Source organism: Chiloscyllium plagiosum, chromosome 15 (assembly GCF_004010195.1).
Source record: "Chiloscyllium plagiosum isolate BGI_BamShark_2017 chromosome 15, ASM401019v2, whole genome shotgun sequence".
Classification (NCBI taxonomy): domain Eukaryota; kingdom Metazoa; phylum Chordata; class Chondrichthyes; order Orectolobiformes; family Hemiscylliidae; genus Chiloscyllium; species Chiloscyllium plagiosum.
The window spans coordinates 32,469,298-32,486,169 of record NC_057724.1 but is presented as its reverse complement, the minus strand read 5'-3'; positions in this window follow the sequence as shown (position 1 = coordinate 32,486,169).

Below are 16,872 nucleotides of genomic sequence, written 5' to 3'. Positions count from 1 at the left end.
TTATCTCTCAGCCCCCTGGCCCACAAGCCTCATTCCTGATGACGGGCTTATGGCTGAAACGTTAATTCTCCTGCTCCTCAGATGTTGCCTAACCTGCTGTGCTTTTCCAGCACCACATTCTCGAGTCTGATCTCCAGCATCTGCAGTCCTCGCTTTTTCCTGGACTACTACAAAATAGTGTAAAATTTCAATAGCGTGTATCTGCTGCTCTATAAGTTTAGCATCCTTCCATTATTAATACTGTTTTAAATATTGTTGCTATAGTGGTTGCTCAGCTCTGTACTACAGTAATGTTGTAGTATTTTTCTTTTTACCTGCCAGTATTTTCAATTGCATTTCAGTAATCCTCAAACTAAATTCTTCAATAAAGCTTTAAACTTTATGAACTGGCTGTTGTGGAGTGACTTTCCGTATCAACGCTTTTAAATTCTGATTGCTTCTGTCGGTACTGCTTGCTGGATTTTCCTTCCTTTCATAGTCCAAAATCAGGGCTTCCCACCTTTTTCAGGATTTCCCACTTTCTATGGCTAAAATAGAGTTTTCCCGCTTCACAGTAAAATGAACATTTTCCGACCTTGAACAGTCCAAAATACAATATGCATAGACTGCACAAATCTTTAAATAAAGCACTCCATTTAAACGTTATAGATCTACCGAATAAAATTATGGTTTAATTACTGAATTCATTTTAAATGTTGCAGCTTTTCCAACTATTCTTCTTTGGCTAGATGCTTTGCCAAAATTTCTCTAAATTTACTCTATTCCGTTTGAAATATATACCAAGGCCTTCCCGATATGGCAAACCTAATATCAAGTATTTTTCTGGTACTTTCACTGTCCCTTGCAGTTGTAGCTTGCGGAGCTCACTCACAATGAAATTCAAGCTTATTTTTGAGAAATAAGAACTCTCTTTTTTCATTTTATTGCTGTAATAAATCAAGTAAGCCTGACTGGAAAAGAACATTATTTATTGCTGATCACCAAAACAGAACCATTACCCATGGCGTACAGGCTGGTTGCAGCCTGGATCAGACTATTTTGCAGATCTATCCCTGTCTCTTCATTGTAAAAGGGCTCAAGTACTGTGTTCCAGCTGGGCAGGTCATTGCCTGTTGCCAAGGGAACTCATGCACAAAGAGGGAGATTAGTGATTCCCCACATCACTCCCCTTGCGGGTCTGAGAATTGCCCCTCACTGCTGTGATGATGGAGCCCATGGCCCCATTCCTGTTGCTTCCTGGGACCAGTCAGGGGAGGCGTATAATAAGTAGGTGAATGTCTCTTCCATGAAGACTGAAGAGGCACTGCACGGGTTTTGTCCTCACTGGTATGTCCACTGAAACAATTGCCTCGGTGGGGGGTACTAGCCAAAGGTGGTCACCATGTTTTTTTTTTCTTTTTATTGCAATCTTCTCCCCAGTTTTGACCTTGTATGATACCGTTCCATTCTTTTACGGATAACTCCTGGGATCCCTGGAGACCGTCCCCAAAGATCCTTACCTGGACCATATCTGCCCCAAGTAATGTTGAAGACCTAGGAAAAAAACTTTGACTCCGTGATGTTCCATGGAGTTGGAGCCCATTTTTATGACTTTCACCCTCTCTTCAACAGGAAATAATCCATCCTTATCAGTTCTGTACCCAAGGTACATTATGCTGTTTCCCTGGAACATATATGTGTTTCCCTTTTTAGCTGGATGTTGAATAACAACAAAAGTTCTCCTTCACATGCTCTTCTGTAGCATCTCCTGAGGTGACAATATCATCCAGGCAGACTGCTACTGTGGGCACCTCTTTGAAGGATGTTCTCTACTGTCCTTTGAAAAATGGCGCAAGACAAAGATACCTCAAAGGGCAAGTGAGTGTACTTGTACAGTTATAGATTCATCCAGTGAATGACTTCCTGGATTATCCTCAAGCTCCAGTTGGAGGTAGGTGTGGCTGATCTTCAATTTAGAAAATAGTTGACTGCCAGCCAGCTTTTCAAAGAATGGTGGCACAGGATATAGTTCTGAGTGGGAAACTCTCTTGATGGTCAATTCCCATAGAGATGGACCAAGCTCTCATGTTTTACAACTGGGACTACTGACACAATCCATTCACCAAATTTTACTGGCCATATGATGCCCAGATCCTCTAAACATTCCAATTTGCCTCTACTCTGGTGCATCAGGCATAGGGGACTGGTAGTGTCTTGAAATATTTAGGTTAGGCCTCTGATTCTATATAAATCTTTACCCTGATGCCTCTTATCTTCCTGAGGCCTTCTTGAAACTCTTCAGGATACTTCCCAACAACTACATATAGATCACCAGCACCCATTTTAAAGATTTGTGACAGTCCAGGCAGATTCAGAGTTGGACATTTACCTGGAACTTTATCTTAACTGGGACCACTCTGGGTGCACTGATGTAATTTAGCTGTATCAATTCTACATCCAAGAGCTATTATTTGCAAAGCCCTGCCTTAAGGTGGCTTTGGGTGATAAGCATTTTGTCTGTCTCGGTAACCTTGCCTGAGGAGGACCCTGTGACAACAAGTGCAGCATGGATATTCTTGCTTCTCACTGTATTGTGGAGAAACATCCCATCCAATTCTGATACCTTGCTGCCTCTGACACCAATCATTCTTCCTTGGCAACCAACAGGAGCTGTAAGTATTGTCTGCTGGAGATTTGTCCTACAATATGGGGGCAGCCCAGGGCTGCGGACAATACCATCTATTGACTCCTAAAGCTTCTAAACCCCCTTCTTCATGTTTTCATGGTAAAGGTCCAGTTGTATGCTTCCCTGAGATCCATATCTGGTTTGTTCAGTAGCTTCCTTAGGATACACAATCCTATTAATTCCATAAACTAAATTATCCCTCAATATTTCCTAAAGTGCTGACCCATACTCAAAGTGGTCACCCAATTTTCAGTCTCAACAAAAGTTCAGGAACTGGTTCTCCAGGAAGTCTATTTGCCATGTTAAACCTTGTTGGATGTAGGTTTGCTCACTGAGTTGCACGGTTCATTTCCAGATGTTTCATTACCTAACTAGGTAACATCTTCAGTGAGCCTCAGGTGAGGCAATGCCGAAAATTCCTGCTTTCTATTTATATGTTTGAGTTTCTTTGGGTTGGTGATGTCATTTCCTGTGGTGATGATATTTCCTGTGGTGAAGTTACTTCCTGTTCCTTTTCTCAGGGGGTGGTAGATGGGGTCTAACTGAGGCCCACTGAAGATGTTACCTAGTAAGGTAATGACACATCTGGAAATGAACTTTGCAGCTTAGCGAGCAAACCTACATCCAAAACCTCAACCTGAGCTGCAAATTTCAAAAAATGTTAAAGGTGTAATGCTGCAGGATAACAGGCAGCTTGGGGTCATACCCGTTCCTCTATCATATCTATCTGTTTATCAAAAGTATTTTTTTGACTCTGGGTTCGTCAGGCAAGTTAAACTTCTTATAAGATTTAGAGTCATGACCCCACAAGCAGTCAGGAGAATGACCTTTAGTTAGTGATCCCCCCGCCATCCCGTTGCATGAGGAAAGTATCCCAATCATTCAGTGCACTGGGGCCTCATAAGGTTCCAGTTTTCCAAACAGCAGTATTTCCAATATTCCCCATCACAGTCTTACCTTGCGTTCATTGAAAGGCAAGGCTGTCCGAAACCTTCCTTTGTTCTTGCTGTGAGTGTAATAACTGAGGAAGCCTGACTGGAAGGAAGCATCCATTAGAGTTGAACATCAAAATACATCCATTACTCTTGGCATACATAGGCTAGTCCAGGACAGACTGTTCTCTATTCTGAACCCTCACCCTGCTTTATTTTAAATATTTTGTCTATATATTGTTTCTAGGCTCTTATTGGATTGAATAGTACAGTCTATTCATTACAGTTCAGTCCAGAGATTTTCTTAAATCAACCTATTCAGAGATGTTATTACAAATCTCTGCAGGAAGTAGGATTTGGACCGAGAACTGCTGACTGTGATGTTGAGACACTAACACTATTCCAGAAGAACCTGGTCTGCTTTATCATATCTGGAACTGTCACACACAACTGAATTACTTTCTCACCATCAAATCACCATGACAAAGTCTACTGCACCTGGTATTCCCAGCCAAGTACTAACCAGGCCTGAGTCTGCGAACTTCTGAGATCAGACAAGGTTGGGGGTTTTCAGATGACCGTTTCTGTAGAAAAACAGCAAAGGCACAAACCACAAACATTTTGGTTAACAGCCAAACACCGCCACTCACCTGCATTCTGCTGACACGCCCCCCACAGACCCCACTGTCACTATCCCACCGCCCAGAACCCCGAGGGGAACACTACCCCTGCTCATGCCTCCACCCCCATTCCCCCCACCATCACACCCACTCCAGGTACTGGCTCCGACCCCACTCCCAGCTCCACACCCACACCAGATCCCAGCTGCCAGCCCTGCCGAGTTTTCACCATCCCTCCAGACCTCCCACCCACTGAGGACGAACGATCAGTCCTCAGCAAAGGACTCACCTTTATCCCCCTCCGTCCACGCATCAATGAATTTAATACATGCCGTGACATCGAACACTTCTTCCGTCGCCTCCGCCTCCGAGCTTACTTTCACAATCAGGACTCCCACCCACCTTCCGAGGACCCCTTCACCCACCTCCAACACACTGCATCCACCTGGACACCCTGCACTGGCCTATTACCTGCCCTTGACCTCTTCATTTCCAACTGCCGCCGGGACATTAACCGCCTCAACCTGTCTACCTCCCTCCCCCACAGCTGCATAAGACTTTAGGTAAACCACATTTAGAGTATTACATGCATTTTTTGTCATTACCCTAAAGGAAAGATGTGGAAACTTTGTAGATAATGCAAAAGTAGGTTACCAGGGTGTTGCTTTGATTAGAATGACTTAGCTAGAAGGAGAGATTAGACAAGCTTGCATTGTTTTTGCTGGAGCATTGGGGCTCATGGATGAACTGATAGTATACAAAAATTATGATGGGCATGGATCGAGTAGATAGTTTGAGTATTTTACCCCGGGTGGCAATGTCAAATCCTAGGGGGCATAACTTTAAGGTAAAAAGGTGAAAGTTTAAAGGAGATATGTGTGGCGAAAATTTTGCACAGAAGGTGGTAGATGCTTGGAACGCACTATCAGGAGAGATGGTAGAAGCAAATATGATAGCAATGTTTAGGAGCCATTTAGACAAACCCATGAACAAACGGGGTATAAAGGGATATAGGCCATGTCCTGGCAGATGGGATTAGTTTAGAATGGCATCATGGTCAGCACAGCAATGGTGGACTAAAGAGCCTGTTCCTCTGCTGTACTGTTCTATGTTCTAATCAGTTTAAAATGAACTAGCCGAAAATGCAAGGTTTCTTGGTGAAAGGAAAATGAAATCTATTACTCACAATCCCTCCAATCAAAATAGTAAAAACATTATGTGATACGCACACAAAAACACAGATAATATGTTTAAAAGGGTTACGGTGTCTATTACAGACAGGAAGGTAAAATAAATAGCATTTTAAAGTTCTTGAATTATGAGAGTGAAACTTGACACCACAATTGTTTTGCTGTTGTCTTGTTTCCTCAACAGTGACAGAGTTTGCAGACGTCCTTGAGATCTCAATGAATGGCTGTTTTTCCAAGTTGCTTTTTCATTGGACACTGGTTCCTGAGCTGGAGACAGACAGGGAGAGAGGAACTTGTAACGTCATTGCTGTTATTTCTTTCCTTCTCTGCCTTTTTTACTTCAAACTAGTTCTTTGATATCGGTCCATTTATGTTTTCCTGAATCTGTTCCATTGTCCTTCTGAGTTAGCAGAGCACAGCAATTCAGGCAGCATCCGAGGACAGGCAAAATCGACGTTTCGGGCAAAAGCCCTTCATCAGGAATAAAGGCAGAGAGCCTGAAGCGTGGAGAGATAAGCTAGAGGAGGGTGGGGGTGGGGAGAGAGTAGCATAGAGTACAACATGTAGGTGGGGAAGGAGAGGGAGGTGATAGGTCAGGGAAGAGAGGGTGGAGTGGATAGGTGGAGAAGGAGCTGGGCAGGTCGGACAAGTCCGGACAGGTCAGGGGATCGAGTTTCTGGAGGTTAGAAGCTAGGATGAGGTGGGGGAAGGTGAAATGAGGAAACTGTTGAAATCCATATTGATGCCCTGGGGTTGAAGTGTTCCGAGTTGGAAGATGAGGCGTTCTTCCTCCAGGCGTCTGGTGGTGAGGGAGCGGCGGTGAAGGAGGTCCAGGACCTCCATGTCCTCGGCAGAGTGGGAGGGGGAGTTGAAATGTTGAGCCACTGGGCGATTTGGTTCATTTATGCGGGTGTCTCTGAGATGTTCCCTAAAGCGCTCTGCTAGGAGGCGTCCAGTCTCCCCAATGTAGAGGAGACCGCATCGGGAGCAACGGATACAATAGATGGTATTGGTGGATGTGCAGGTAAAACTTTGATGGATGTGGAAAGCTCCTTTGGGGCCTTGGATAGAGGTGAGGGAGGAGGTGTGGGTGCAGGTTTTACAGTTCCTGCGGTGGCAGGGGAAAGTGCCAGGATGGGAGGGTGGGTCGTAGGGGGGCCCACACCTGCGCCCTGCGCCCACACCTCCTCCCTCACTTCTATCCAAGGCCCCAAAGGAGCTTTCCACATCCATCAAAGTTTTACCTGCACATCCACTAATATCATCTATTGTATCCGTTGCTCCCGATGCGGTCTCCTCTACATTGGGGAGACTGGACGCCTCCTAGCAGAGCGCTTTAGGGAACATCTCCGAGACACCCGCACCAATCAACCAAATCGCCCCGTGGCTCAACATTTCAACTCCCCCTCCCACTCTGCCGAGGACATTGAGGTCCTGGGCCTCCTTCACCGCCACTCCCTCACCACCAGATGCCTGGAGGAAGAACGCCTCATCTTCTGCCTCGGAACACTTCAACCCCAGGGCATCAATGTGGATTTTAACAGTTTCCTCATTTCCCCTTCCCCCACCTCATCCTAGCTTCTAACCTCCAGCAACTCGATCCCCTGACCTGTCCGGACTTGTCCGACCTGCCCAGCTCCTTTTCCACCTATCCACTCCACCCTCTCCTCCCTGACCTATCACCTTCATCTCCTCCCCCACTCACCTATTGTACTCTATGCTACTTTCTCCTCACCCCCACCCTCCTCTAGCTTATCTCTCCACGCTTCAGGCTCACTGCCTTTATTTCTGATGAAGGGCTTTTGACCGAAACGTCGATTTTTCTGCTCGTCGGATGCTGCCTGAATTGCTGTGCTCTTCCAGCACCACTGATCCAGAATCTGGTTTCCAGCATCTGCAGTCATTGTTTTTACCTAGCCAAACACCATGGCCAATTGTGTCACAGAGACTGATCTGGATCTGCTTTATTTTTTAAAATATACTCCAAAGTGCTACTGCGCACAACTGAACAACCTTCCCACCACCAAACTCATCGGGTATTTTGTTTAAAACTACTAACCCACCCCCCCTTCTCCACCCTAGTAAAAACACCTGTGTAGCCAATTCAACATTTACACACTAAACCCAGTTAGGACAATGCAAACCATCAAACAAGTGTGGGGAGGTAGGAAGAGAGGGAAGTGACTAAATCAGAATGAAGCTAAAGGGACTGGATCTGCATTTTTTTAAAAAATCTAACCTTTTTCTCTAATCAACCTGTTCAGAGATGTTTTTATTTTGCTTTGAGACATTAGGAACCATCTTTAATTTATTTTGCCTCTTCTATGCCAGCTTCATTATTTTGTGGTCTAGAACAGAGTAACTGTTCCCTTCTTACCCCATTACTGTCGCCAAATAAAAAGAATTGGTAATTACCCAGTAGGTCAGACAGCATCTGTGGAATCAAGAAACAAAGTTAAATCAGTCTAATTTTAACTTTTGGGCAAGTGAATGAGTTTTGAATAAGTTGACAGGTCACCTTAAGTTTCAGATCAATGACCTTTGTGATGAAATACTTCCTACTGAGTTTGTCCCTCATTTTCTACTTTTTATATTTTAGTTTTCAAGTGTCTTGCCAAATAGCCTTAGGCAGCAGAACTGTACTAGAGTCTCAGGGATATCACCTGCCATCTGGAGATCCATGCTGCCTGTTTCCGGAAAAAATAAATACCAAAGCAAACACCAGTCAGGCACCATCTCGTACAGGCTGCTGGCCATTCAGATGCTGCCTGTTCTTGTGCTCAGCATTGCCACTGAGGTGGTTCTGTCTGCTACTAGAAACACAATCTGAATTCACTGACAGTGGATTTCTCAGATGGATGTTCAGAAACCAGGGACCTGATTGCTCATGCTTCTCAGAAGTGTCAGGAGCTATGTAACCCTGGGACAGTACATCAGAAAGCAGCCATCTGCATTCTATCCCCTTGGTACTTGTACAGTTCTGAGGAAGGTCACTTAACCCAAATTGTTAACTGATTTCTCCCCACAGATGCTGCCTGACCTGTTGAGCTTTCCCGCAACTTCTGCTTTTGCTTGTGCTTGCACAGATCTACCTTTAGTTCACACTGGTAAGGGGAGCATGGTATTTTTTTAAAATTCACTCATGGGACATGCACATCACTGGCTGTGGTAGCATTTATTCTTACTTGAATTTGCCCTTGAGAAGATGGTGGTGAGATGCCTCCATGAATTGCTTCAGTCTATTTTCAAAACAGATTACCATAGCTGGCAAATGCCACCTTTACTGTTGGGTACTGTACCCATATCAGTATGTATGGGTAAGGCTATGTCAAGTAATTTGCTACCATTAATCCTCCTAGTCCTATCTGGTGATTTGTGCAGAGGATATAAGACCATAAAGTACCTACTGAAAAGGCACATTTCTTAGATAAGAAGGTTTATTGTAAAAGAAAAATAATTGCAACTACATTTGATCAGGTATAATTATTAGGGCCTTAGATACAGATTCATCTGTTCCCTCTGGAAACTAGAATACAACTCCTTGTTTCCAACCATTGACTATGTAAGACATCAGTAGAATGGAAGAGCCAATGTGACATGAACAATCATTAATCAGAACTATTTCCTTTCACAAAATCTCTCCCAAGCTTTCATTCTCATAGTTAATCCATTATACAATCACACATAACTGCATCACATTTGCTGCCATCCCATCTCCTTCCAACTTCACAACTGTAGGTAGTCTAGATGTTTTATACTCTTCTCAGAATGCACACTCTTTGGACTTGGTAGAATGGGAGGGGAGCTGAAAATGTGTTGCTGGAAAAGCGCAGCAGGTCAGGCAGCATCCAAGGAGCAGGAGAATCGACATTTCGGGCATAAGCCCTTCTTCAGGAATAAATTCTTGAAGAAGGGCTCATGCCCAAAACGTCGATTCTCCTGCTCCTTGGATGCTGCCTGACCTGCTGCGCTTTTCCAACAACACATTTTCAGCTCTGATCTCCAGCATCTGCAGTCTTCACTTTCTCCTAGAATGTGAGGGGAAGAAATCTCATGCCTCAGAGTGGTTGTCCTTCATTCTATAGATAATTTCTCCACTGGATGATCTCTTGTCACTGGTATATCCTTCATGACGAATGCCATTCTTTGTGGACGTGGTTATTGGCTCATTACTTTTTCTGAAGAATTCTTAATCTCCTGTGTTTTCTTCATAGAGGAGCTCTTCTCTTCTAACTCACCTAGTTGACCAATACCCTCATCTGGGGGAACGTTAATCTTGTGAATGCCCAACAGGGAACACAGCTGTTCTGTTGAAACAAGTTTTTTTTTCTTTGTGTATGCTGGGTTTATGGATCAGGCAGTTATTTTCTAATTGAAAGATGTGGTTCATTTCTTGTAGCATCCTGGATGCCTAGGCAAGACTGTTTCTTCCTCTTGACCGATCCTGAATCAATGGACAGTGGTTTGAGTCCCATGTAGTGATACGCAGCTCATCTGTCTTGATTTGTTCATCAGACTAGACATTTTCAGTATCCCATGGCTTGACTAGAGAAGTAAACCTTTTCTGAATTTTAGTCATTTTACTGAAAGATGACTGCTTGTTTAGCACTATGACAGGAATTGAAATCCAGACTTGCCAATTCTATGTACTTGCAGATTTGACAATAGGATCTTCAATCTCAGTTGGGATCTCTGCCTACCACATTGTGAAGTGTACAGACAGGGCTCAGTCAGCAATGTCTAAATGTCCCTGATGTTTCTTTCCAATAGATCTTCTCCAAGGGAAGCTGGACTAAGTAGATTTTTGTTATATCCTAGTAAATCATCGAGCATGGTGAAATGCTATTAGTGCTCAAACTGAGTGTTCTTGGTTAACTCGCTGGAGTTTTGATCTGGTCATCCTTCACCATGAAAGTGACAAATGGTAATACCGTCTTGGTCACACTTTTGTTCTTATCAAATTTGGTGGAGTCTCTTTTGATTTGCTGATTGCTGTTTCTTTTCAAAATGTGTGAAACTTTTCTTTCATGACAGGTCACTTCAGCAGATTTTTTCATCTTTTTGAGTTCTGCTTTGAGTTTGCAAGTTTAATCTCCTTTTCTACATCTCTATAACTGTGTGCTAATCTGCATTTAGCATTTAATTTTGAAGCAATGTTATAACTTAACCTTTGCCTCCATAGAGTTCAGGATTTGTTCTTGCATGGTTTATCACAGACATTGAATCTGCTAGAAAATATTAACTCTTTTGCTACTTTTTCCCAATGTGCTGATTAATTTCTTTTACTGTAAACCTGTTCAAGCTTTGTATCATTACAAGTTGTGTACACTACTATTCTTTTAGCTTGTATTCCTGCATTCAGAATTGCTATTTTAAAGTGAATTATGTAAAACTTGCAATACTGCAGCACTAGTCTCCCTTCCCTCACCCTTCCATTCCTTCTTTTAGTGGAACCTCGAGAAGGCTAAACGTCAATGGTAAAGTGCTTAGTGAGAGGTTCTCTTTTCATGAGAATTGTCTTTTACCTTCTGTTGCCTTCCATTGTTTGCACATTTTTCATAAAGTAATGTCTTTGCTCTTAGTCAGATAGCGTTCTTCGTTAAGGCCTCTTTATTTTCTAAATGCAGTTTTTTTTCTCCTCCATCCCTTGCCCATACTCTTGCTCCAGAACTTCTTACTAGCTTCTGAATGAAGTTTTATTTTAAGTGCACAGGATTTGCAGCACTGACTTTCCATGTTCGGAGACATAATCACCATGAACCTCAGCTCCTCGACATCAGCACCTTTAAATCCAGCTCTTTGATTCATGGATCATCTCATCTCAAGTTATTTTGCTATAGGCTTAAGAACTCTACATGCTTGTCATTGATGAAGAGGATGCTTCTTGAGCAGCAGCACACAGCGTACAATGAGCCAGGAGGTGATCAAAGTGTATTGTGCATGAGTTCAGATTGAATTCGAAGAGTCCACGTCAAATGAGAGTGACACAAGGTTCTAAATGTTGCAATGAGATTTCCTTCTAATGGAAATTAAGGCCACTGCACACAGCAGCAATCACAGCACTCATACAGATAAGTGCAGATGTTCACCAAAGGCTTGCACATTCTGAATGACACCTGACATAGGAAAGAGTTCCTATGTGATTGCATTATTCCACTGATCAGCAACAATGCATTCTACAGCTCAGTTAGGGTGGCATGGTGGCTCAGTGGTTAGCACTGCTTGCCTCACAGTGCCAGGGACCTGGGTTTGATTCTAGCCTTCGGTGACTGTCTGTGTGGAGTTTGCATATTCTCCTGGTATCTGCAGGGGTTTTCTCTGGGTGCTCCAGTTTCCTCCCACAGTCCATTGATGTGCAGGCCAGGTGAATTGCCCATAGTGTTCAGTGCATTAGTCAGAGGGCTGGCTGGGTTACTCTTCGAAGAGTTGCTGTGGACTTGTTGGGCCGAAGGTCCTGTTTCCACAGCATAGGTAATCTAATTCTACAGCTCACTTCCAACATGATATGTGGTCGGACCTTGAGGGTGTTGGATAGTGAAAGTGAGCATGGAAGTGTGGACTGGGCTCAAAGTTTTATTCCCTTCAAAACAGGTACTGTATGATTAGGTTCTGTCTGCGAGGAATATGTATTAATATATGTAACTTGCAACACATCCCAGTGCAATGAAATGCTGGAAGTGCTCAGAAGGTCAGGCAGCATTTGTGGAATGAGAAATAAAGTGAATTTTTCAGGTTGATGACCTTTCAACAGAAATGAGCTTCATGTAGGGTCTGAACAAAGTAGAAAATGGAAAAGAAAAGTACTGTTTCTAATGATGGAAAAGATTTAAGTAAATTGTTTTTAAAACAAAAACAATGATGACAAGAGGAAAATACATTTCCGTGCAATGAGTTGTTTGAATCCGCTTGACAGTGTGGTCAGGTGAAGGTTTAACTATGAGGATGTTGGGTTATTGTTTGGAAAGGAAAAGGACGCAGGGTTCAGAAGAGAAGTCACAGGAATGAGAAAAGGCAAATTTCTTTCAGAGAACTTTCACTGAGTCGATAGGCTGAACAGCTTCTTCTGCACTGCTGATGTTTAAATGGTTGCATAATTTTTGTACATTGAAAGTTAAGTGAAAGTCCATAGAAACTCTACCTTTGAACTCACTTGAAAGAGAGGTCGTGAAGCAGAATGAGTTCAGAATCAATTTCAGACAGCAAGATTATTGAGTTAAAAGGAAATATTGAATACTGAAGCAGTAGAAAGTACCATAAAGCAGAATTGTTACTTTAAATACAGTTAGAAACCTGGTATAAATTGTACCTCAAATTGTACTCAATTAGGATATTTTATTCTTTCATTCAAACTGATATGTTGCCACAAATTTCAAAATCTTCCATGGATCATTGAGTGTCATAATAAGACATCTGAAAAAAAAGAGCTGCTTTCTAAGGTATTCTGTAATGTAATTAAGAGCAGCAACTACGTAATATTTGATTAAAATAGATGGAAATGGCTGAACCATAATAGAAGCTTTCTTAATAATTATGTGAGTTCATTGCCTGTGATTTTACACGATTGAAAATGATTTTTTTAAAAATATACAAAACCATTTTCTGATAATGTTGGAGTGCAACAGCCAGATTCTTAGCAATTTAAATGATTTAATTCAAAAGCTTTTTAAATATGCCTATGAGCAACATTCCTGAAGAAGGGCCTGTGCCCGAAACGTCGAATCTCCTGTTCCCTGGATGCTGCCTGACCTGCTGTGCTGTTCCAGCAATAAAGTTTCAACTTTGATCTCCAGCATCTGCAGACCTCACTTTCTCCTCTATGAGCAACATTGCATCTCAAAGGATAAGTATAATTTTATTAATCTCCTAAAAGACTTGAAAATGAGTTCAACGAACAACCGTCTCAATGGTGAATATAAACATGGTCAGTTTTGCAGGTAGCTCAGAGTTCTTGTGAGATCATTTTTCAACCTTTTTCGAAAGATTGCAAAAGTTCGTGATTGTGCAAGTTATGTCAATTTTATCTGAACTGACAACTCTACCTTCAGCAATTCTAGGGTCAGAGGGACTGAGGATGTGACCACGTTTTTAATCCATGCATCAGGACTTCACACTTAACATGGCAGAGTTGCAGGAGGTGCAGAGAGAGAGAGAGAGAGAGAGAGAGAGAGAGTGTGTAGCAAGTCTATAATGAAGATATAAGATTTTCTATTGGAAAATAATCAAGAAGGCTAATGGAATGCTGGTCTTTATAACCAGAGGAGTGGAGCACAACGATGCAGAAGTTATGTTGAAGTTATAAAAAAAACCCTGGTTAGACCCCACTGGAGTACTGTGAACAGACCGGAGGACCATATTTCCCTTGGAGAGAGTATAACATCTGTTTACAAGAATGACACCTGGACTTGATGAGTTAAGTTACAAGTAGAGATTACACAAATTAGGCTTGTTTTTCTCTAGAATTTAGAAGGTTAAGGGATAATCTGATCCAAGTCTTCAAGATAGTAACATGAAAAGACAGCATGGTTAAAAGATAAATGGTTTCCACTGGTGGGATTCCAGAACTAGAGGGCATAGTCTAACATACAGGGCCAATCATTCAGAGGAGATGTTAGGAAGAACTTCTACATACAAAAGGTGGGTGAGGTTGGGAATGGTCTTCCACTAATAGCAGTTGATGTGAGATCAGATGCTAGTTTTAAATCTAAGCAAGGATATTATCTAGCTCAACAAAGCATTAAAGGATGTGGGTCAAAGACAAATACAGCAAGCTTTGTTTTAACTAGTACACTATGAACCGACAGTCATGATAATCCAGCAGAAGTCTGGATTATCTGAAATACCTGAAATTTTCTGTACTATCACGATGTCAGCGATACTCAAATAGTGTCAGTTGAGGGTGCAAGTAAGAAAGCTCTTTGCAGGTAAGTTTTATGAAAGCCAAACTTGCATTATTATTTCAGTAATTTATGCTGTAAGCATAACAGTGATGTGTATACCACTGCCTTACATTTCTATTACTTAGTGTGTTATTACATTGCTTATGTGGACCTCTTAACAAACAAGAATATTTGATGAACAAGTACATTCCTCATTGCCAAATGTTTGTTTTACATAGAGGTAGATCACCAACCAGCCATGATCTCTTTGAATGGTTGAACAGGCTTGAGGGGTTGAATGGTCTACTTCTATTCCCATGGATAGGACTGGTGTTGCAGAGCTCGTGGTCAAGCTTCAAATAACCAGCAATTCAACTTGATAACATGACTCCTTCCAATTTTTAAAAATGGTGCTAACCAGACATGAGTAAAATTAGAAAAGCTTACAAACAAGATAGAGTAAATAAAAGTGATACAGCTGAAGACAAAGCCCCCAGACATGAAAGCATATTGAGACATTAGTACAGTCATTTCTGCTATAATGCAGTAGTTTTGTTCTCATGCAATCCTGTGTTATAAGAAAATTGTGTATTAGCAGCACCACTTAAACTATTAGGGCCAAAATCGCATTACATCCAGTACATGCTTTAAAGATTTGCACTTTAGAAACACAGTGTCCCCAATTCGTCAATCACATTACAATGAATTCACATTAACAAGATGCACATTAAAACAGAACAACCCGTACCAATATTTTCTGAGTTGAAATAATACTTGTTGGCAACTAGTGGTAATTTTGTATTTTAACTAATGTTGTGTCAATAGGTTTGAAATTGTAGCTTATTCTTCAGTGATTAATCCTTTTCCTGTGTCTACAGTTAAGATTTTGTGTATTTCCAATTGTTGATGACATTGTTTATCTTCCATCCTCACGTACACAGCCTGCTCCCTTTCACCAGGCAGTATTCGATTGCAACAGGGAACAAGACAGTGTGTTATAGCTTCCTTATATAGTGAACAAAAGATGGAAAATAACATAACTCAGTTGAGAAATTATGCAATGTCTTGATTCTGTGCTTTAGCAAAAGTTGCTGTAATCTTATCTGCAAGAGGCCTGACTAATGATGATTCATCTATTTGGCTGAAACCACGTAGACAATGAAACCACCCAAACGAAAACCATTGGCCAAAACTGTAGTGAGTTTCTACTCAAAATTCACCTATTTCAGGAAATATTTGTTGATCTAATTCTGAATGTTAAATCATGGAATAGAAATGAATGGAGACAGTAAAATCTACTTTCATCAGCTGATTTCAAAATGGTTTTATTTATGTACTGGTCTATACCTTATGACGTTGAACACAATAAGTTGGAAAATATGGTCACTATTTATTTCTTTAAAATAAAGCCACAGGGAGATATCACAGAAAGAAACTGTAATGTAAACACAATGGAGAGTTTTAATCATGGTGAAAATGGAGGTAAAGCCCAGAATTCAATTCTAAACCCTAAATATGTGGCACTTCCCATTTTCATGGGGACAGGAACAGAGTTGATCAAAGTTTGCAAATGCAGTTGCAGAGATGACTTGCCATTTCAATCAGCAGTTGTCTCCACTCTTGCCTCAATTCTTCCAACTCTGTACAACTACCTTATCTTTTCAATTTCTCCGCATGCCTTCCCATCCAACTCTTCTCTACACTGAGCTTCATCTGTCACTTATCAGCCTATTGTGCCAGCCTATGCTCTCTTGCTATCTATCCTCCTCACAGCTCACTATACTTGTGCCACCTACAAATTTGAAATGGTGCCTTCCACACCAATGTCGTCAGCATTAATGTTGATTAGGCAAAGGTAGGAGTCTCCCTTCTTCCTCTAGTTCAAACAGTGACCATTTACCACTACTCCTAACTTTTCCCAAACTGATACTAACATTAACAATGGCTTCATATTTATACAACCGTAAAAGAAAAAACCCACCATAGATTCTCATCCCTTGCAATTTTAGCCAGACTTGCTTGAAAGTTTCCATGTATGAGCATTGAATAGTGACAGGATCAGTGAGATAATTGGTTGACTAGGCTGCTAATAGCCATTCATTAGACTCCTGTGTAAAGAATGATGACTTGGAATAAATAAGAGGATATCCAGTAAACAGGCAACTATATAATATAAAGTGTCAGCATCTTCAGGAAAGAAGAAATTGCATATCTGTCAGTATGGAAAGTGCCAACGAGTTGTGCAGCAAAAATATCATGCAGAGGTAGTTCTGTAAGGTAGTATAACAGGAGACAGACAGCCAAATTAATTTTACAGTGGTGCGAATACAGGGGCAGAAAAGCTGAATTAAACCAAAGACCCCCAAAATAGACACTCCAATGGTCCCTGATATGACATTTGAATTCAAAGTTTGTGAGAAGATTTGTAGCTCGGGTGCTTGTTGCTGTGGTTCTGTTCGCCGAGCTGGAAGTTTTGTTGCAAACGTTTCGTCCCCTGTCTAAGTGACATCCTTAGTGCTTGGGAGCCTCCTGTGAAGCGCTTCTGTGGTGTTTCCTCCGGCATTTATAGTGGCCTGTCCCTGCCGCTTC